Source organism: Petaurus breviceps, unplaced genomic scaffold, assembly GCF_028583685.1.
Source record: "Petaurus breviceps papuanus isolate PSGF00001 unplaced genomic scaffold, PetGlider_PUasm1.0 685, whole genome shotgun sequence".
In the NCBI taxonomy this organism is placed as follows: domain Eukaryota; kingdom Metazoa; phylum Chordata; class Mammalia; order Diprotodontia; family Petauridae; genus Petaurus; species Petaurus breviceps.
In genome coordinates, this window is record NW_027186455.1 from 5,912,119 (window position 1) to 5,933,873 (window position 21,755).

Sequence of the window (21,755 nt, forward strand, 5' to 3'; positions counted from 1 at the left end):
GAGATGGAGTCCTGTGAATGAAAAATAGCAGAGTCCACTTTGGGTGGCACACAGAGTGTGCATGAAGAGGAATAAGCTATAATAAGTCTGGAAGGGTAGGCAGGATCCACACTGTGAAAGATTTTAAATGCAAAACAAAGGAGTTTTTATTTTATCCTAAAGGCAATGTGGAATCATTGGAGTTTTTAGAGCGAAGGAGTGGCATGGTACAACCTGTATTTTAGAAATATCACTTTGGGGATGGCCAGGTGGCTCAGAGCACCAGCCCCGGAGTCAGGAGGACCTGAGTTCAAATCCGGCCTCAGACACTTAACACAAAAACTAGTCGTGTGATCTTGAGCATGTCACTTAACTCCAATTGCCCTGCCTTCCCCCCTCCAAAAAAAAAAAAAAGAAATATCACTTTGGCAGTTTTTGGAGGAGGGATAATGGAGGGAAGAGACTTAAGGCAGGAAACTAGTTAGGAGGCTATTGTAATAAAGTCTAAGTGAGAGGCAATGAGGCCCTGATGGCAGTGGGAATGGTGAGAAGGGAATAAACTTGAGACCTACTGTAGAGGTAGAGAGGACAAGAATTGGCATCTGATTAGGTATTGGGTTCCAGTGAGAATGAGCAAGGGTGACAGCCATTTGAGTGGGATGGATTAGAGATGTTGGCCAAGTAGAACTGACAAGAGTTGACAACTGGATGGATGATTCCAAAGTTGCAAACATGAATGACTTAGATGATGTTGGTAAGATGGTAGGATCTTTAGTAGAAATAGTTCAGGAGAAGGGTGTGTTTCTGAAGAAACAAAAGAGAACAGGTTTTGCTTTGGTCATGCTAGATTTGAAATACTTATGGGATATTGTGAGAAATGTTCAAGAGGAAATTTCTGATGATGAAGAATTGGGGCTCAGGAAAGACTAAGGTTTTATGTATGTGTATGTGTATGCGTGTGTGTGTACACACATACACACACACATATATATATATGTATATGTAATTTCTGTAGAAATGACAATTAAACCCTAGGAAGCTAAGGAAAGAATTGGAGAGTAGAAAGAAAAGGGCTTAGGACAGAATCTTACATTGGGAAGGTGAGACATGGAAGATGATTCAGAAAAGGAGACTGAGAAAGGAAACCCCACTCCCTTCCAGAAAGGAAGGAGGAAAATCAGGAGGAAACAGTGACATGAAAACCTGGAGAAGAGAGAATATCCAAGACAAGAGGTCAACAGTGTCAGATGTTGTAGATAGATCAAGAATAAAGATTAAGAAGAAATAATTGGCTATGATAATTTGATCATTGGTAACTTTGAAGAGGGTAGCTAGGTGACTCAGTGGATAGAGTGCTGGGCTTGGAGTCAGGAGGACCTGGGTTCAGATGCGGCCTCAGACACTTAACACAAAAACTAGCCGTGTGACCTTGTGCAAGTCACTTAACCACAATTGCCCTCAAAAAGTGGGGAAAAAAAAAAGGTAGGACTGGACTGAAACTACTAAACAACAAAAAAGGAAACTTTGGAGAGTGGCAGCTAGGTGGCGCCATAGTGCATAGCGCACCTGGCCTGGAGTCAGGAAGACTCATCTTTCTGATTTCAAATTTGACTCCAGACACATCAGAGCTGTGTCACCCTGGGAAAGTCCCTTAACCCTGTTTGCCTCAGTTTCCTCAGCTGTAAAATGAAGTGGAGAAAGACATGGCAAACCATATTTTTGCCAAGAAAACCCCAAATGGTGTCATGAAGAGTTGGACATAACTAAATCACAACAAACTTTGGAGAGGGTCAACTGTTTGGTTGAGTGATGAGGTTGAAAGCCACCTTGCAAGGTGTTGAGAAGTGAATGAGAGAATAGCATATGGAGGCAGAGTACAGACAGCTTTTTCTAGGAGTTCGGCTGTGACAGGAAGAGAGATATATGAGGATAACTTGAAGGGATAGCCGGGTTAAGTGAGTTTTCCAAGGTTAGGACAGACCTGACCATGTTTGTAGGCAGCAAGAAAATAGCAGATAGAAAGAGACTGAAGATGAAAGAGAAAGTGGTTAAGTAAGGGTGTGACAGTCTGTCAGAGGAGATGTAACCGGACAGAGTCAAGGATAAAATGAATTTGCTTACTCTTTTGGTAAACAAAAATGTCCCATCTTTCTATAAATATCCTATCACCAACCTGACATTCCTCTAAGATGCATAATGCATTAAAGTTGTATCTAAGTGGGTTTGCAATTTACCGCCCATGTTTACCTAGCTGCAACTAGGTGGAATGCTGGATAGGGTAATGGACTTGGAATCAGGAAGACCAAAGTTCAAATCCAGTCTCAGACATAAGCTGTATGACTGGGCAAATCACTTAGCCTCTATTGTTTCAATCTCTTCATCTGTAAAACGGGGACAATAATGGCACCTACCTCCCAGGCTTATCATGAGGATCAAATGAGATAATATTTGTTAAGTGTTTTGCAAACCTTAAAGTACTATATAAATCATAGCTATTATTATTATTATTGTTTTAATTTTTTACTGTCAAAAAGCATTTAACTGTCTACCTGCATAACTATAATCATGACAGCCTTTTGGAGACATTTATGGCTAAATGTTGAAGAAATAGATGGTATAGGAGCTTAAAGTTTCATTACTATTGGTATAATATATCATGTAATTAGCATATTGATCTGAATATAGGTTGTGCCCCTAAAACTTATTTTTGGGGGGGAGAAATCAGGATTATGTGACTTGTCTCAGGTCACATGGCTGGTAGGTAAACTTGATCTCTTTAACAAGAAAAAATTTTTAGTTTTACATTAAAATATAATAACACTAACTTATCTGGACTGTTTATGGGCATGTTAGGGCCCTATGATTTTATTGTAGGAGGTAATTCTCCTTTGTTGAGATTCCCTCCATTTGGCAATTTATGGTTTTAACTGGGGCATTGAGGGGTGAAGATGACTTGCCCAGGGTCACACAGCCAGTATGTGTCTGAGGCAGAACTTGAGTGCTGATCTTTCTGCATCTAAAACTAGCACTTTATTCTCTAACAATCAGTCTCTCACAGACTTGCCATGTGGAAATATATGACCTCTAAGAAATAATTATACATTTATTTTTAGCAAATAAGAAATACTTTAAAATTCCTTAAATCTTGCAATTTGAATAAATATTTTATTCATTTTTATCACCATTGCTCCATTTGTTGTCATCACTTTTGCTATCATTCTTCCACTAAAAACACAAGACCAGGCTACACTCAAGTATAACCCAGATTTGGAGAAGAGAATAGTTCATTAAACCAATATGGTAATTGAAAAGCTTTAAAGACAAGGGCAAATTCACTTACAGACTAGTTGCCCATTTCTAGCTCAACTGCAGATTTTCTTTCTTAATCCTTTCACATATGGAATAAGAACTACAAGGGAATAAGGTTCTTAAGAGCTGAGATGTCTTCAACTACTGTGCTCTTCCTAAGCAACTTCAGCAGATTGGTGGGAATTGGGTTATTTCAGCAATCAGTGCCTCAAAAGGTTTTACGTTAAAAATAGATAAACTTATACACAGTACCTTGATAGAGAGTTCAAGGAACTTAAAATTTTTATAGCCATTAAATGTTCATGAAAACACTCTTCTCAGAAGTATAACTGAAGAGGTCATTGAAACTTTATGCAAAACCAATGAATTTGTATTCAGTTGAGGTGCCATAAGAACGAATCCCTTATAAACCTTGATGTAGCCTATAAATGTAAGTTACTATTTATTCATGAAAGGCATCTTGGATAAAAAGCCTGCCTTCCATTTCTGATGTGCTGTATGACCCTGGGTAAGTCACTTAGCTTCTCAGTGCTCTAGGCTCTGCTCTAAGATTATAAATAGCAGAGAAGATGCTGAGAAAAAGACTTTGGTACAGGGAGTTTCCTCATTTAGGACTTTCTTGTGCCACATAAATCATAGGCCCTGTCTCTGTCTTCTAATTATCATAAATACAGTGTCTTAAAAGTCTAAAGGATAATAGCCCATTTTCTTTTAAATTCTATTTGCTTAATATTTGGTGCACCTGCCTTGACAAGGGTTTTTTAAGATATCAGTGAAGTTTTCATATCTATCTTTCACCGAATAGTGATTTTTAAAATAATGGCTTGCCCCTTATACAAGGTGTTTTTCTTCATTCCTCAGGAATTCATAAATAAACATGGTGTGATTGACTCATTCTAGAAACTTAAACATTGCCAAAAGATCTTGAACCCTTGTACTGGTTATTTATGGCTGAAACCTTGAAGATAAATTAGATAAGTCAGGCACATGAAGTGCAGACCTTCCTAGAGGCAAAAATACAGAAATCGATGTCATGGTGAGTCCCTTAAAGCTCCTGGATAATATCAACCAGATCTCTTTTCTCACTATAGCATAGCACCATGAACAAATCCACACCAATCTTGGCCAGAATTTTTGCCCCTCTCAAGTTAACCTATGTACTCATTTCTTTGAGAGAAAGCAGTTTACTCACTGATGAGGGAAATGATTGACTCCTATATTTACATTGAATGGTTATACCTTTATCACTTCTCTGCTCAACTCTACAAAAGAGGAAGTATTTCAATATCTCAAAAGAACCCATAACTTTGTAGGTGAAGATACTCCCTCCACCCCCAGATTGCAACCACTCTATAATTGAATACATTGTTTTGGAGAGTGGTAGTGGCAGACACCTGCTATCCTGAAACTAATCTGGTGATCCTGGCATGGCATTTGACAATCCAAGCTCACCTCTTTGACAGGTGCAGATATCCATGCCTGCACAGACAAAATAAAAAAAAAAATCAAACCAACAATAGTATTTTAGTGCTGGGAAAGAGGAAAGGGCAAAGAAAAAAGGGGTCAGTGTTTGCTAATTTGTAACTGACAACAATGCTTTTCTATCCCTTTTATTCTAAGAGGATCATTTCCAGCTTCAGTGGAACCAAAAATTCTCATATGTAGTGGGGGAATACCTCTGCAGTTCTTTAAACCTTTGACAAGAAACTGTACCCCTTTGCTCCTAACTAAGGTTGCCAGGAGGAAGCCCACGTCCACAGACAACTTTCCCATGACAAAACCAATTATTTCTGAAATCCCCAGGGAACAGTGACACAAACCATCAATCATCAAGCATTTATTAAAGTACCTGCTATGTGCTAGATCCTGTACTAAGTAAGTGCTAGGAGGCAAGGGAAAAGCAACAAAACAAAACAAAACCTTCAGAGAGCTTACATTCTAATGAGGAGAGAAACAACTTGTATAGAAACAGGTACATATAAGATACATTAAAAAATGGATGGAACTCGCAGTTAATCCTAATAGAGGAAGGCACTGGTATTTGGGGCTATTGGAAAAAGCCTCCTACAAAAGGAAGTGTTCGAGCGAGCGGAATATTGAAGGAAGTCAGAGATTCTAAGAGCCAGAGGTAAGAAAGGGGAGCATTCCAAGCTTGGTGAGGGGGAGCCACATGGAGATAGGAGATAGAAGCCTGGAAATATATAATAGGGTAAGCAAGCAAGGAGGGAACCAGCAAACGAACTAAAAAAGGGTTAACATTTTTATTAATTTTATTAATTATTTAATGCTTACTAAGAGCTGGGGATGTAAAAATAAAGATAGTCCCTGCCCTCAAGAATTTACATTCTAATAGGGGAAGAAAATACACTAAAGGAAGCTGAAAAACGGGGTGGGAATGGGAAGGGGGGAATGGGAGAGGGGGAAAGAAGGTAATTGACTTGGTTTTGAAGTCCAGAGAAAGATGGGGGCAGGGAAGGACTCCACAAATGCAGACCACCTGGGACCCTCCACAGATGTTTGCTTCAGGAACACCTAGCTAATAAATAAAGGGGGGCGGGTCTTGAGAAGGGATATTCCTTAGTTCGTAGGCCTAGTAAGACGTTAGGCTGTTCCAGGATGAGGATGCCCTAACTAGGCTCCAAAGAAAGTTCGTGGATGAGTCAGCAATAGTGGGAACTAGGTCTGGAAGTTCCGAGAAGGTTCGGAACAGGTGTTCTGGGTCAGGTTATGAAGCGCTTTAGATGCAGGGGAGTGAAACTCCTGGAGAAATTCAGTCTGAATGTAATGAGAGGCGTGAAATAAGGGTTCGCTGAGCAGTGACTCAACCCCGCAAAGTTTCCATTTGATGGTCAATTTCCGAGGGCTGGAAAGTCAAGGCAGCATTAGAAACAAAAGGAAATACATTTGTATGGACGGCAGAAGACAGATCCTGAGAGTAAATTGATTTCCTACAGCAAAACCAATCTAGAGAAGGAAGAGTCTATTAGCATAAGCCTGCTCCATTCAGTGCGAGGAAGAAAGTTGGGTGTCTGTGTGCATTTTCCTTTTTGCCAAAATAGGAGGCTGTCTAAATCCACATTTCCCCAACACCAGTCCAGTGGTCACAGCCTACGGTCCGGGAAGTCAGCTCTTTTCAGACCTTTGGGCATCTGCTTCACATTTGCTAAGTGGGGTTTATAAAAGTGTTTTAAGATTTGCTAAGACAAGCTACTTTAAAACAAACTAGTACCGGTAAAAAAAAAAAAAAATCAGTCTTTTGAACAACTATGGGTTAAAACTTACAACTCTGATCCTCACTCCCGGCCAAGCCTCTTGTCCCTAGAGTTAGACTCTCTAGATTTCCCAGTTTCTGAACTTGATAATGTATTCAAAGCACTTTAAATGCCCCAAATCAAAGGGAACTATTATTATGGTTATTACTGTTATTTTTACATCAGTCTCTGGGCTGGGTGCATAGCACCAGATAGTAGAGGGGATTTTTACTCTTACTGCCATTGTTGTTTTTAATTTTTAATATATTTGTTATTAAATATTTCCCAATTACACGTGAAAATTTTACCATTTAAAAATTTTGGAGTCCCAAATTCTGTCCCTCCTTCCCACCCCTCCCCTCTCCTTGAGAAGGCAAGCAATTTGATATCGAGTATACATGTGAAGCTATGTAATACACTTCTATATTACTTGCTGCCACTGTTGTTAATTAAGGTAATTTTTATTTTAAACAAGTCAATTCCTTGTTGGAAAGATAAAGTAGAAACGAGAGCGAAGGTAAGTAGCCCAGGTAAGGTCAAGATCATGGGGGGGAAGGGGGAAAGGGCTGGTCTCAACCACACCCCCTAGATAAATGTCAGTTGCCTAGCTCTTGCCAAGCGCCCGCACACGCGCGTCAGCGCCACGGACCAGAGTAGCCCAGTGCCGGTGCCGGCTCCGCCCCGCCTCCTCATTTCCCGCTCCTGGGATTCCAGAGCCTCGGGCGAGTTCGGGTAAACCAAGCTGGAGGGGGGGGGGGGGGGCGCTGTGACGTCAGGCCCTTGGCCCCGCCCCATCTCGTAACTAGGGTGATCCCGTGACTTCGACCCCAGTTTCTATCCCCCTCCCCCTGGAGAGCGCCCGGTTGACGTCAGTGCCCGGTGGCTTCAGCGTTCGAGGCGGCAGGTGCGGCGGGTATTCGCGTTCATTCTTCAGTCCTGCGTCCCGCGTCCGAGTGAGGGAGGCAGCGAGCGGCCGCGGCTCCGCCGGAGGTGAATACCCTCGGCCATCGCCCACCCCTCTCGCTCCCTGAAGACAGGATGGGAGCCTCTGTCTGGGGGAGCGCGGGGCTAGGGGGCTGGCCCGCGGGCGGCTGGGGGACGCGGTCGGGGTCGCTAGTCCGGGAAGCCTGGGCGGAAGGACCTGGGGGGGGCGGGGGCGGAGCCTGAGGTTGCGGCTGGCGCGGGGAGGGGGCGGGGGTCGCTGTGGGGATGTAGGGGTACAGCCAGGCGGAGGTGTCCCGGACCGAGGACTGAGGAAGCAGGCGGGAGAGCGCTCGTTTGGGTCGGACTTGGGGCCGGGGTGGCCGGCCAAGTTGGGTCATTCGCGATGGGACCGATGGGACCAGGAAAAGAAGGCGTTCGGGGAAGACTCGCCCAGGGGAAAGACCGTCCAGAAGCTACTAAGGGACGGAGCTTTCCAGGATGGGGAGGACGGAGTCCGGCCCAGCAGATTTCGGGGCGGCTTTAGGGTTTAGGCAAATGGAAATTAGGCTTCTTAGGGTAAAGTTATGTGTTTGGAGAGGAAAGAGCTTTAGGGATGGGTTAGGTTTTTTTCCCCCTGAAGGGCATGGATACTGAGGGTGAAATAAACATCCTATCAGTTTTCCAGTAACCCTAGGCGCCCCAGCTCCTCTCCCTTCAGCTTGGAGGCTTGATTGTCGCTCTTAACCTCGGACCTCAGTATGCACTTCCTCGACGGGTTCAGCTGCTCAGCCTGCCCTCTGAAAGGGGGCAGAGCCGGAACCACATTCTTGGAAAACTGAGGGACTAGAGAGAAGCCAAGTTTAAATGCTTAGGAACTGTATCTCTTAGGTTGGGATTGGTGTGTGGGGTTGGGGTTGTTTCTTGAAAAGGTTAGAGGGGAAAGGGGAACCCTTTGCAAAGTCCTTCCCTACCGAATGATTTTTTTTTTTTTGCATTAATTCTGCAGTAGTTGTTGCTGATGTTTAAAGTAATGCTTTTTAACTTCTCTTATTACATCTCCACCTTTCTTTGAGTTTGGGGGAAAATGATAACTCTCGTGGAAGTGATAGATAGGGTAGTCCTGCATTTTTATCTGTTGAATGACACAGAAATTACTGAAAAATAAAAGATCCATAACTAGAGCTTGCCACACCCTATCTCTAGGGACATCTGTGGGATGGAAGTAGATATCTGTTCCCTGTATATCTCTCAGAAGTATCCAGATGTGATCCCATGATCATAGCGTTTTAAATATTCATAAGAGGGCAGTAGAGCCAGGGTCCAGCTTAGTTTTTAAAATATTTGTTATGCTGTATTCAAAGCATTGTTTCAGGCTCTGACAATGCAACACAGAAATGAAAAATAGTGCTCTCAAGGAGCTTATTGTAGAAGGGTGGGTGGGGAAAGGGGACCAACTTGTTCACAGATGAGTTAAAAACAAGTTATTTGAGGAAGTATATTGCATGGACTTTAAAAATCTAAAATCCATTCTTTATTAGTAATGTGGCATTTAGCTTCTGGTTTTGAATAATTTCTTTTATAAGATTTAGCAAATAATGTCTCAAAGCTTAGGAGATTTGTGCTCCCCACCGTTCTGACTTTAATTAGTTTGACTTTAATAACTTGTTCTTAGCACCTTTGGAGAAAGGATTCAATAATGTTTTACCAACTGTTCCCAGAAGTAAAACACATTTAATGGCCAGAGCTATATATTGGAAAAGAATCTGGGACCAGCACAAAATTGGGGGGGGGGGGAGGTATCAAGTAAACAACATTTCAGAAAGGATTTCCATATCCTTTATTCAATGCAAACTGACCAGATCCAGCTGGGAGGAAGCACTTAGCACTTGTGTACCATCCTCCCACCTATCCTCCCCCCATCCCCTCTTCTTACTGTGTAAGAGCTACTTAAAGAGCATTATTTGTGTATTATTAAGTAGAGCCCAATATGTTTTTTTCAACCCTGAGAAAATGAGAAAGCCTCACTATAAAATCATGTGTTTGAACTAAATGATTTTTAGAGGCATTTTGTTAGGGTAAGAAGAGCTGAGACTTGGGAGGCAGGAATTCACTTTGATATTCACTAGCATTCTGATTCTGCACAAGATCATTTTAACCTTTCTGAATTTGTTTTCTTATTTTTCAGTCAATCAGTAAACATTAAGTGTCTTTTATGTGCCAGGCACTGTTATAATCACTGGAGAAAAAAAAAGGAAAGTAAAAGAAATTTTCTGCTCTCAAGAAGCTCACAGTCTTGATTACAGCAAACAATCATGTACCAATAAGCAATATCCAGGACAGATTGGAAGGGGATAGGAAAGGCTTCCTGTAAAAAGTGGGATTTTAGGGGCGGCTAGGTGGCACAGTGAATAGAGCACTGGCCCTGGAGTCAGGAGGACCTGAGTTCAAAAGCGACCTCAGATACATAACACAAAAACTAGCCGTGTGACCTTGGGCTTCACTTAACCCCAGTTGCCCTCCAAAAAGCAAAAAAAAAAAAAGTGGGATTTTAGATTGGACTTGAAGGAAGCGGGGAAAGCCAGGAGGCAGATATGAGGAAAGAAAGTACTTCAGGCGTGGGTAAGCCTGTGAAAATGTCCAGAGTTAGGAGATGAATTGTAGTGTTCAAGAAACAGCAGGAAGGTCGATGTCACTGGATCAAAAAGTATGTTCAAGAGGGGGAAGTGTAAGAAGACTGAAAAGGTGGGGCAGATTATGAATGGCTTTGAATGCCAAACAGGATATAATATTTGATCCTGAAGGAAATAAGGAACCATTAGTGTTTGTTGAGAGAGAGAGAGACAGAGAGAGAGAGAGAGAGAGAGAGAGAGAGATAGAGAGAGAGAGAGAGAGAGAGAGAGAGTGTGTGTGTGTGTGTGTGTGTGTGTGTGTGTGTGTGTGTGTGTGTGTGTGTGTGTGTGTGTGTGTGTGTGTGTGTGTGTGTGTGATGTTGGGCAGGCCTGCATCGAAAGAAAATCACTGACAGCTGAGCAGAGGATAGACTGCATTAGGGAGAGACTTGTGGCAGGGAGACTGACTGGAAAGATATTGAAGTAGTCCTGGTTTGAGGTGATGAGGGCCTTCCCCAATGGTGGCAGTATAGAAGGAAGAAAGTGGGCGTAGGGAACAGATGTGAAGGTAAAATCAACAGTACTTAGCAACTGATTAGATATGAGGGGAAGAAATGAGAGAGTGAGGATGTGTGGATAAAACCTAGGTTTCAAGCCGAGATGACTGGAAGAATCACTTGACAATAATAGGAAAGTTAGAAAGAGGGGAGGGTTTAAGGGAAAGATTATGAGTTCAGTTTTGACCATGAGTTTAGGATGTTTACAGGACATCTAATTCAAGATGACCAATAGGCAGCTGGAGATAGGAAGTTGGAAGTCAACAGAGGGGTTAAGGAAATCATCATTCTTGATTGAGGATTGAGAATCATCAGCATAGAGATGATAATGCAGTCATTCAGTGTTGATTCGATCACCAAGTGTGATGGTATAGAGGGAGAAGGAAAGAGGGCTCAGGACAGAACCCTGTAACACACCCATTTATAGTTAGCAGGCATGACTTAAATGAAGATTCAGCAAAGGAGACTGAGAAGTGGGATTAATACTACTTGAACTACTTATGTCACAGGGTTGTGAAACATTTGGTTTGTATAGGCTGTTATTTCCTAAGGTTCCTTCCCTAAAATTCTATGTCAGGAGATAGCTGCCTGACATATGTTAAAGCCTAGTAGCTTCTTTTTTTCTTACAGGAAACTATATTTTTCCAGGTGTTACCAATAGTTTGCATTGTTTCTTGTGACCAAAGCTAAACACTGTAAAAGAGAACCAGAAGTCTAGTGACCTTGGGAAAGGTAGTTTAATACCTTACAATTCTTTTGAGGGCAGACAGTCTTTACTCTGCTTTGCTTTGTATTCCCAGTTTTTTTTTTCTTTTCGGAGGGGGAAAGGCAGGGCAGTTGGGGTTAAGTGACTTCCCCAAGGTCACATAGCTAGTAAGTGATAAGTATCTGAGGTCAAATTTGAACTCAGGTCCTCCTGACTCCAGGGCCAGTGCTTTATTCACTGTGCCACCTAGCTACTCCTGTATTCCCATTTCTTAAGCACAGTGCCTAGCACACTTAGGAAATACTTTTAGGGGCTGCCAGGTGGCGCAGTGAGTAAGAGCGCCAGCCTCTGCATCAGGAGACCCGGGATCAGTTCCGGCCTCAGATACTTGGCACTCACACAAAATAACTGGCCGTGTAACCTTGAGCAAGTTACTTAACCCCAATTGCTTAAAAAAAAGGGGGGGGAATACTTCTTGACTTAAATTAGATGGTGATAAGGTTCGAAGGTGATAATGTAGGGATTTTTCTACTTTGTATGGTATGGGATCCCTTTGGCAGTCTGTCAAATGGACGCTTTCTCAGAATAGTGTTTTTTAAATGCACTAAAAATGGGATTACAAAGGAAACACATTATATTCAAATACTTTTATAATATTTTTTTAAAAACAAGTTTGCAGACCCTAGGTTAAGAACCCTTAAATGGTTCTCAGTTTCCTTAATGGAGTAGACTAAAATGGACAGGACAGTCTTTAAGGGCTCTTCTTGCACTAACATTCTATATCATCACATGTGAATGACAAGCACGTAACACATGGGAGGATCCATAAAAAGCTAAGGCACAGTATGCTGTTTAATTATTTACAGTACAGACTTCAAAGAAGAAATATAAATCTCATAAAATAAAGTATTCTTTGCAAAAATGTCCACCAGAGGTGACTTTGTGTATGTACATACTTTAAAAATTCCACCAGAGAAGCAGGTTAGGGAAGTCCTTGTCACTGAGTCTCCTGCTCTGTTCAGCTACACTTGGACTTTTTGCAGGAGCTCCACAGGAGATGACTTGAGAATCATTGGAAATTAAATATCCCAGTCACATTAAATTGGCATATGTTTGTCACAGTTTCCAAAACAAATGGTTTATTTGATAACATCCTAATAGCCTGTCTACTAGCCAACATTTTCAAAAGGTAACTTTTTTTTTTTAGTCTTGTTGCAAAATAATTGCCTTTGGGGTAGGGGCAATAAAGTAGGTCAACATTTTTTGGAAATTTTCCGCTGTCTAATAACTGTCACCTTTCCCTTCCTTCCCTCCTAACTTTCCTGTTGTCCAAAAGCTGGAGACTTGGTTGAGTAGGGGAAATATTTGTGTCCTCAAGTTTTCTAAGCAGGAAGTATGTTACACAGGGGCTAAAAATGGGAAAGAAATCTGCTTCCTTAGAGAACCTGACTTGATCTGACAGAACAAGGCTTAATGTGGAAGAGGATAGAAATGGCAAAAAAAACAATGGAGGAAAGAAACAGCTTCAATTGTTTCTAATCTTCAATACACCAAACCTGTCATGGGTTGCACTATATTTTCTCCCATCTGTCAATACAGTATAGTCACTAAACTACTACTTTACAGGAAAGCAGAAGGAATTAGTGAAACACATAAGACTCTTGAGCATTACCAAAACAAAATATTTTCAGTATAAGATGGTGGTAAATGTTTAGATTAAAAAAAATTTATTGTGAAACTGCTTTATCAAAATGTAAGGTTGGCATTGATATTGATTAGCCTAAACTAAAACCTTGAAAATATTTTTCTTTATCTTTGTATTAAATATATAAACTTGCCCAAAGTAAGCAAGTCCAGCTTCTTCTGGATTTGTTTATTATTTCATCCCTCAGTCTTTTTGTCATTTGGTAAAAGCATTCATTAGACTGTCCTTAGCTTTTTATTCTTATCAGTGTTTGCCACACAGACTTCTACTTTAGATTATGAATCTGGTTTAAACAAGTATTTTAGCAAGTATCCTCATTCCATTCCAAAAGGAGTTAAATCTATTGGGGGTGGAGGGGGGGTGTACAAATAGAATAATGATAATGCTAATTCTAAGTAACAGGATGAATAAAATTAGGCTTTCCTTAAAATTTTCAACAGTAAACAGGCAGTCATTTACCTTATTTGATGATGTGAATTTGGACAAATAAATAATCTGAAGCTATCCAGACTTTGCAAGTAAGACATTAAATATATATATATTTTTTTTAAAGTAAGAAATCGGGGTTAAGTAACTTGCTCAAGGTTACAGGGCCAGGTGTTTCTGGGTGGGTGCTAAGTGTCTGAGCCCAGGATTCGATCTCCAGGTCATCCTGACACTGGAGCCAGTGCTCTTACTCGCTGTACTACCTGGCTGCCCCGACATTATATTTTTTGATATATAACAAAGTATAGTTGTCTAAGTTCACAGATGGGGAAGTTTAGTCATAAAGAGAATAATCGATGTCTTTAATCCACCTAGCAAACATTCATGAAAGCAGTGATTAGAGTTTTGAGTTCCATTTGCTAGGCTTTTGACTCTGAGTACTAGATCAAGGGCACTAATTATTATACACATAAAATGGGCAACAATTAGAAAGCAAGGAAATAATTGGGCCCGAGTCCAAACCCCAAATGTAAATTCCTTTCTGGGTGTTTATGTACTGAGGACACTGGGAAATGAGGTAAGACATGTAGAGGTGGGGAGCTTGTGGCCTCAAGGCCACATGTAGCCCTCTAGGTCCTCAAGTGCAGCCCTTTTGTCTGAATTCAAACTTCACAGAACAAATCCCCCTAATAAAAGGATTTGTTTTGTAAAACTTGGACTCAGTCCAAAGGCTGTACCCAAGGATCTAGAAGGCCATATGTGACCTCAGGGCTGCAGGTTGCCCACCCCTGCGATCATATGGAATATTATTGGGAATTAGACTCCTTCATAATTCTGAATTCCAAAAGAAATTTATCTCTTTAGAACTCCTGTAGAAAGCACCAGAGTAGCTAAATAGAGACACCCAGGGAAAAGCACTTCTCTTTCTCCTTTTTTTTCTTTATTTATTTTTGGTTTTCAGCATTCACTTTTAAAGATTTTGAGTTCTAAATTTTTCCCTCTTCATCACCTCCCTCCCTCCCCAAGATGGAATGCAATCTGACATAGGCAATACACATACAATCATTTTAAACATATTTCCACAGTAGTCATGTTGTTGAAAGACGAATCAGAAAAAAAAAGGGGAAAACCACAAGAAAGAAAAAACAAGGGGTGACTAGGTGGCCCAGTGAATAGAGCACCAGCCCTGAAGGCAGGAGGACCTGAGTTCAAATCTAGCCTTAGACACTTGACACACTTACTAGCCGTGGGACTTTGAGCAAGTCACTTAACCCCAATTGCCCAGCAAAAAAAAAAAAAAGGAAAGAGAGAAGATAGTATGTTTTGATCTGCATTCAGATTCCATAGTTCTTTGTCTGGGTGTGGATAGCATTTTCCATCATGAGTCTTTTGGAATTGTCTTAGATCATTGTATTGCTGAGAAGAATGAAGTCTATCAAAATTGATCCTTGCAGTGTTGCTATCACTATGTGTAATGTTCTGGTTCTGCTCACCTCACTCAGCATTAGTTCATGTAAGTCTTTCCAGGTTTTTCTGAAATCTGCCTGCTCATCATTTCTTACGGGACTGTATTCTATTAAATTCATATACCACAGCTTGTTTAGCCATTCCCCAATTGATGGGCATCCCATCAATTTCCAGATCTTTGCCACCACAAAAAGAGCTGCTATAAATATTTTTCTAACATGTGGGTAGGAGGGAGCTTTTTAAAGTGAGTGCCTAACAGATGCGTCTTTGTGAAGACTAAAGAAAGGAAACTTGTGGTGAGCCCAGGGGCCAGAAACAAGAGAACAGATTTGTATCTCAGGAGCTAGGGCTCAAGAGTAATTAGAATAGTTTGTACTTTTCTTAACACTGCTGGTTTAAAGGTGAAATTGAAGAAATGATCCAGAGAAATTGTTCTTTGAAGTGGGAGGGGGAAATTCTCTCATTTTAAAAATGATTTACTCAAAAGTACTTATTACCAACTCCTTAAAAAGTGGTTAGGGAACACAAAATAATCATTAACAAAGACTAGCCTGGAAAATACTTCCTACCTAAAAGCATAAGTGGGATTGTGGAGTGAAATGAATAAGTTCCCACCCACTGTTCGTATTATTCAAAGCCTAAAAAGAACAGCCAGAACATAAAGGATTTGAAGAAAGGAAGCTACTGAAATTTATATCCCCATTTGTAAAATCAGAATGATTTGTAAAATCTGAAAGAAGAGCTAGCCAGAGACCTCATAAGGCATCTACTCCAAACCATTTTACAGATGAGGACAGTGAGGTCCTCAGAGAAGTTAAATGAATTACCCATGGTTACCAGCATAGGAAGTAGCAGAACCAGGATTCAAATACAGATCCTTAGACTCCAGACCCATATTTTCTCCATCTCACAGCTTGTGTTTAAAGTTGGAAAACCTGTGAAGACAAGGAATTGAATGAGACAAGATTTTTTTGTTGTTGAGTTGACTCTTCATGACCCCTGTTTGAGATTTTCTTGGCAAAGACCCTAGAATGGATTACCATGTCCTTCTCTAGCTCGCTTTACAGATGAGGAAACTGAGGCAAATGGTGTTAAGTGACTTACCCACGGTCACACATCTAGTAAGTGTCTGAGGTCAGCTTTGAACTCATAAAGATGAGTCTTCTTGATTGTAAACTCTACCCACTTTTCCACCTAGCTTCCAGAGACAAGATTAGCTTTTTTTTTTAATGTAGAGACAAGATTAGCTATATGTAGAATCTATAGAAGTAGGCAAAGTTTATAGACCCTCTTCAGTCTCCTCTGTGTCTCTACCTCCTCTTGAGTGTATATGCAAAAAACCTATGCCCTGACTTTTTAGGGTCCCAAATGTTGATGGCCTTCCTTTTCTGGCAATTCCCATGTTTTCTTTTTTCCCCTTACTCTAGTCTTTGAAGAGAAGGCCCTTCTCTTGTCAAGGATAACCCCACTGTTTGTGTCCTTGATCCTATCCTTTCCTTTGTACCCAGGAGTTAACCTCCCCCCTTTCTCTGTAATCTTTAATTTTACCAATCTATTGGATTTTCCACCTCCAAAAATGGTTAGGTCTCCCTGTCCTTAAAACTTCACTTTATCCTGACACCCCCTTAATCTGTCCTCTCTCTGTTTGCTCTTTTGTTGTCAAACTCCTGGCAAAATCTGTCCACATTCATTACCTTCACTGCTTTGTTCACTTCTCAGCCTCTTAAACTTTGATTTCACTGTCATTACTCAATTGAAATTGCCATCTCCAGTAATTATTTTTCTACACATTAGCCTTTCTGGTTTCTTTACATTATTTGACACTGTTGACTATTTGTTTTTTTCTGTATACTTTCTCTTCTCTGGATTTCCCGCTTTTCATTTTCTTCCTGCCTACAGGACTATCGTGTCCTTTGCTGGTTCATCCATATACTGCTCCTGAAATGTAAGGAAATCCCAAGACTGTCCTAGGTTTTCTTCTCCCTTCTTTCTGCATTTTCTTGGCGGCTATTGTAAGCTCCTGTCGTTTAAGTTGTCAGCTTTATGCAGATGACTCAATAGATCTATATCTCTAGTTGTAGTCCTGCCACTCCCAATCAATCAATAACCCTTTCAAAATTTTTTTAAAATTTATTTTTATTTTTTAACATTAACTTTTATAAGATTTTGAGTTCGAAATTTTCCCCCTTCCCAAGAAGGCATGCAATCTGATATAGGCTATGCTTGTACAATCATATTGAATATATTTCCACATTAGTCATGTTGTAAAAGAAGAGTCAGAACCAAAGAGAAAAACCACAGAGAGAGAGAGAGAGAGAGAGAGAGAGCGATCACATGTGCAAATAGTATACTTCGATCTGCATTCAGACTCCATAGTTCTTTCTTTGGATGTGGATAGCAGTTTCCATCATGAGTCCTTGGAATTGTCTTAGATCATTGTATTGCTGAGAAGAGCTAAGTCTATCAAAATTGGTCCTCACAATGTTGCTGTTACTGTGTACAATATTCTGGTTCTGCTCACCTCACTCAGCATTAGTTCTTGTAAGTCTTTCCAGGTTTTTCTGAAATCAGCTTGCTCATCATTTCTTATGGGAAGGAAGTATTCCATTACATGCATATACCACAACTTGTTCAGCCATTCCCCAATTGATGGGCATCCTCTCAATTGCCACCACAAAAAGCTGCTAGAAATATTTTTGTACACGTGGGTCCCTTTCCCATTTTTATAATCTCTTTGGGACACAGCCCTAGAAGAGGTATTGCTGGGTTAAAGGGTGTACAGTTTTATAGCCCTTTGGGCATAGTTCCAATTGCTCTTCAGAATGCTCAGTAACCTTTGCTCTGCACTGTGTTGCACCCTAAGTTCCCATATTACCAACTGCCTGTTGTACATTTTAAACTAAGTATCCTTTAAGTCTCTCAGACCCAGTAAAATAGAGTTTATTATCTTTCTTACCTCAGCCAATTCCTCTCCCTGACTTCCTTATTTCTCTAGTCATCCAGGTTTGCAACTTCAGAGTCATCCTCAACTCCGATTCCCCTTACCTCATATATCAAAGTCTTGTTTATTCTATCTCTACAACATCTCTCTGGAATAGCTCTGCTTCTCTCCCCTCATTAATTCATTTATTCAGTGAACAGTTATTTTAAGCGCTTTTTCGGTACCAGGCACTGTGCTAAGTTCTGGGGATTAAAAAAAGAGACAAAAGACAGTCCTTGCTCTCAAGGAATTTATAATGAGGAAAGATAACATGCAAACACATATATGAAGCAAACCATGTACAGGATAAACAGTAATTAACAAATAGACCAAAGGCACTGAAATCAAGAGTGGTTAGGGAAGGCTTCCTATAGCAGGTGGGACTTTAGTTGGGCTTAAAGGAAGCCAGGGAGGTCATTGGTTGGAGCAGAGTAGAAGAACGTTCCAGTTGTGGAAGACAGACAGAAGATCCTCAGAGCAGAGAGATGGAGTATCTTGTTCATGGAGCCGCCAGAAGGCCAGCATCGCTGATGATCAAAGAGAAAGTCCGAAGGGGCTGGATTACAAAGGGCTTTAAATACCAAATAGCATTTTGTATTTGCTCCTAAAGGCAATAGGAAGCCACTGGAGTTTATTAAGTAGGGGGATGACATGAACTGACCTGCAGTTTTAGGAAAATCACTTTAGTGGCTGAATTAAGAGTGGGTTAGAGTGCAGAGATCCTTGAGGCAGATGGACGCAGCAGCAGGCTTTTGCCTCATTCCTGTTAAAGGTATGGGGTGGTAAAGGCCTGCACCTGAGTGGCAGCTGTGTCAAGAGGAGAGAAGGGGGTGTATCTGAGAGATATTGCAAAGGTGAAATCGACAGGCCTTGGATATGGGGGGCAGAGCTTGAGAGATAGTGAGGAATCTTGAGTGACTCCTAGGTTTTGAGTCTGAGGGACTGGGAGGATGGTGTTGCCATCTACATTAATAGGAAAGGTAGGAGGGAAGCAAAATTTAGGGGCAAAGATAATGAGTTCTCTTTTGGACATACTGAGTTTAAGATGTCCGCTGGAATCCAGTGTGAGATGTCTGAAAGGCATCTGACATGGAGATGTAAGATTGGGGGTCATCAGAGAGATTGGAGCAGAATAGGTAGAGAATCATGAGCATAAAGGTGGTGATTAAGTTCATGGGTTCTGATGATATCACCATGTGAAGTAACAGAGAGAATAGAAAAGTACAAAGAACAGGACCCTGAGTGACACCTACAGTTAGAGGGTGTGATCTGGAGGAGGATCCAGAGAGAGTGGTCAGATAGGTGGGAGAAAAACCAGGAGAGAGTGGTGACCCGAAAACCTAGAGGGGAGAGAGTATCAAGGGGGAAAAGGAAATCAGTAGTGTCAGAGGCTGCAGAGAGGTCAAGGAGAATGAGGACTGAGAAAAGGCCATTGGATTTGGCCACTAAGAGATCACTAGTAACTTTGAAGGAAGCAGTTTAGTGGAATTATAAGGTCAGAAGCTGGATTGCAAGGGCTTAAGTGTGAGTGAGAAGAGAGAAAGTGAAGGAACCGTATTGTAGACATCCTTTTAAGAGGAATTAGCTTCAAAAGGCAGAAGAGATAAAGGCCAGTAGTTATCAGGGATGGGAGCATTACGTGAGGGTTTTTTCAGGATTGAGGAGATGTGGACAGTTTCATAGGCAGGAGAAAAATGAGCCAGTAGAGAGAGACTGAAAATAAACAAAAGCCTGGGGTTGACAGAGGAGGGCAGTCTGTTTGCTGGGGGCAAAATGGAATTGAACAAGTAGAGGAATTAGCTTTGGTAGCCACTTCATCATGTGAAGTGGGTGAAGGTGGAGAAAGTGGCAGAAGGCACCTGAGTGTTAGGTGATGAGGATGAAGGGAGAAGATGTAGTTCATGACAGCCTCAAATGTGTGGTGTGGTGTCTGAGAGAATAGGGGGCCGGGGAACCTATAGGAATTTTGAGGAGGGATAAAAAGGTTTGGAAGACCTGCTGTGGAGAGTGGGGTATTGAGTTTCTAAGGGAGGTATAGTAGGATTGCCTGGCAACAGTGAAGGCCCAGTTGGGGAGACAGAACATAAATTTGTAGTGGGCCCAGTCAGAATGGTTGTGTTCTCCTCCATTCAGCGGCATGTGTGTAGACATGAAGGTGATGAATAGTAAGAGTGATCCAAGGCTAAGGGTTGACTGGGTGTAGTTGGAGATGATGAAGGGGCTATAGGGATTCAAGAGAGGAGGACAGTGTAGAGTTGAATTGGTTCACCAAGGAGTCAAAAAGAAGAGAAAAGGAAAGCTGCAAGGGAGATGGCCTGGGAGAGAATTGAGGGGTCAAGGGATTGGAGGACACAGTGAGCATGAAGAGTAGGGTTATTTAAGGGAAGGAAGAGATAAAGGGATTTCAGAATTCTTTTTTTTTCTATTTTTCAAATGCTTTATTAACTTCTGAATTACATCATTAATTTCCACCAGATTTTGAGTTACACATTTTCTCCCCGTTTTTCCCCTACCCACTGCCCCAAAATAGGAGTCTCTCCTATATCATTTGCCATACCCCCTTAGACTTTTCCAGTAGGGCATGGTGGATCTCTATGCCCCACTGCTTGTATATCTTATTTCCCAATTATATGTAAAATAGTATTAATAATAGTGTGTGTGTATATATATATATATTTAAACATTTGATTTTAAAACTTTGAATTCCAGATTCAATCCCTTCCTCCCTTGTCACCCACCCTTACTGGGAAGATAAGCAGTTCAGTATAGGTTGTACGTATGTAGCTAATGCAGAACAATAACATAGTAGATATATTGTAAAAGACTGACTATATTTCCCTCCCTCCTATCCCACCTCCCACTTGTTCTATTCTCTACTTTGATCCCATCCCTTTTCAAAAGTGGATGCTTCCAACTTCCCTCCCCCCCAGCCTGCCTTCCCTTCCATCATCCCCCCTCTCATCCCCTTCCCCCCTACTCTCCTGTAGGGTGAGATACCCTATTCAGTGTGTATTTCATTCCCTCCCCAAGCCAAATTCAGTGAGAATAAGGTTGACCCATTCCCTTTTGCCTTCCTATTCTTCCCCTCCATTGTAACCATTTTCCCTTGCCTCTTCTATATGAGATAGTTTACCCCATTCTGTCTCTCCCATCTCCTCTCATTATATTCCTCTCTCACCTCTTAATTTTACCTTTTAAGTATCATCCCTTCCTATTAAATTGGTCCTGTGCCCTCTATCTATGTATACCTGTAAACATATACACACATTCATATATGTATTCATATGCCCATATACCCTCATAAATAGACATATATTTCTATTCCCTTCAACTATTTTCATATTGAGAAAAGTTTCATCAGTTACAATTATTGTTTTTCCATGTAGGAATGTTAATATTCAACTTTGATAAGTTCCTTATGATTTCTTTTCCCTGTTTACCTTCTCATGCTTCTCTTCTTGTATCTGAATGTCAAATTTTCTATTCAACTCTGGGTTTTTCATCAAGAATGCTTGAAAGTCCTCTATTCTACTGAATGACCATATTTTCACCTGAAACATGATACTCAGTTTTGCTGGGTAGGTGATTCTTGGTTTTAATCCCAGCTCCTTTGACCTCCGGAATATCATATTCCAGGATTTCAGAATTCTCGAACATGGAGGTGATACATTTGTGGGTGATAGCAAAAAATAAGACTGTGACCATCTTTGTGTGTGGCTGAAGTGAAGAAGTAGTTTATGGGAGATGAGTGGGTTGAGGAACTGAGTGGTTAAGAGTATTTGAGGAAGAATCATTATGTATGTTGAAGTCCCTTAGTAAGAGGACTGGGGTTGTTGGAGAGG

At 41.1% G+C, this 21,755-nt stretch overlaps 1 protein-coding gene across 2 annotated transcripts in view; it reads left to right on the forward strand.

Moving 5' to 3' along the window:
- Positions 1 to 7,350: 7,350 nt before the first annotated feature.
- The window catches only part of CYSTM1 (cysteine rich transmembrane module containing 1), a 107,664-nt gene continuing 93,259 nt past the window's right edge, over positions 7,351 to 21,755 (forward strand). The window contains exon 1 of one of the 2 annotated variants that reach the window (XM_069104359.1): positions 7,351 to 7,443. The gene's annotated coding sequence lies outside the window, so the exon portion shown is untranslated. Of the gene's footprint in view, positions 7,530 to 21,755 lie in introns of both variants that reach the window. The other variant, XM_069104358.1, reaches the window with a different exon arrangement.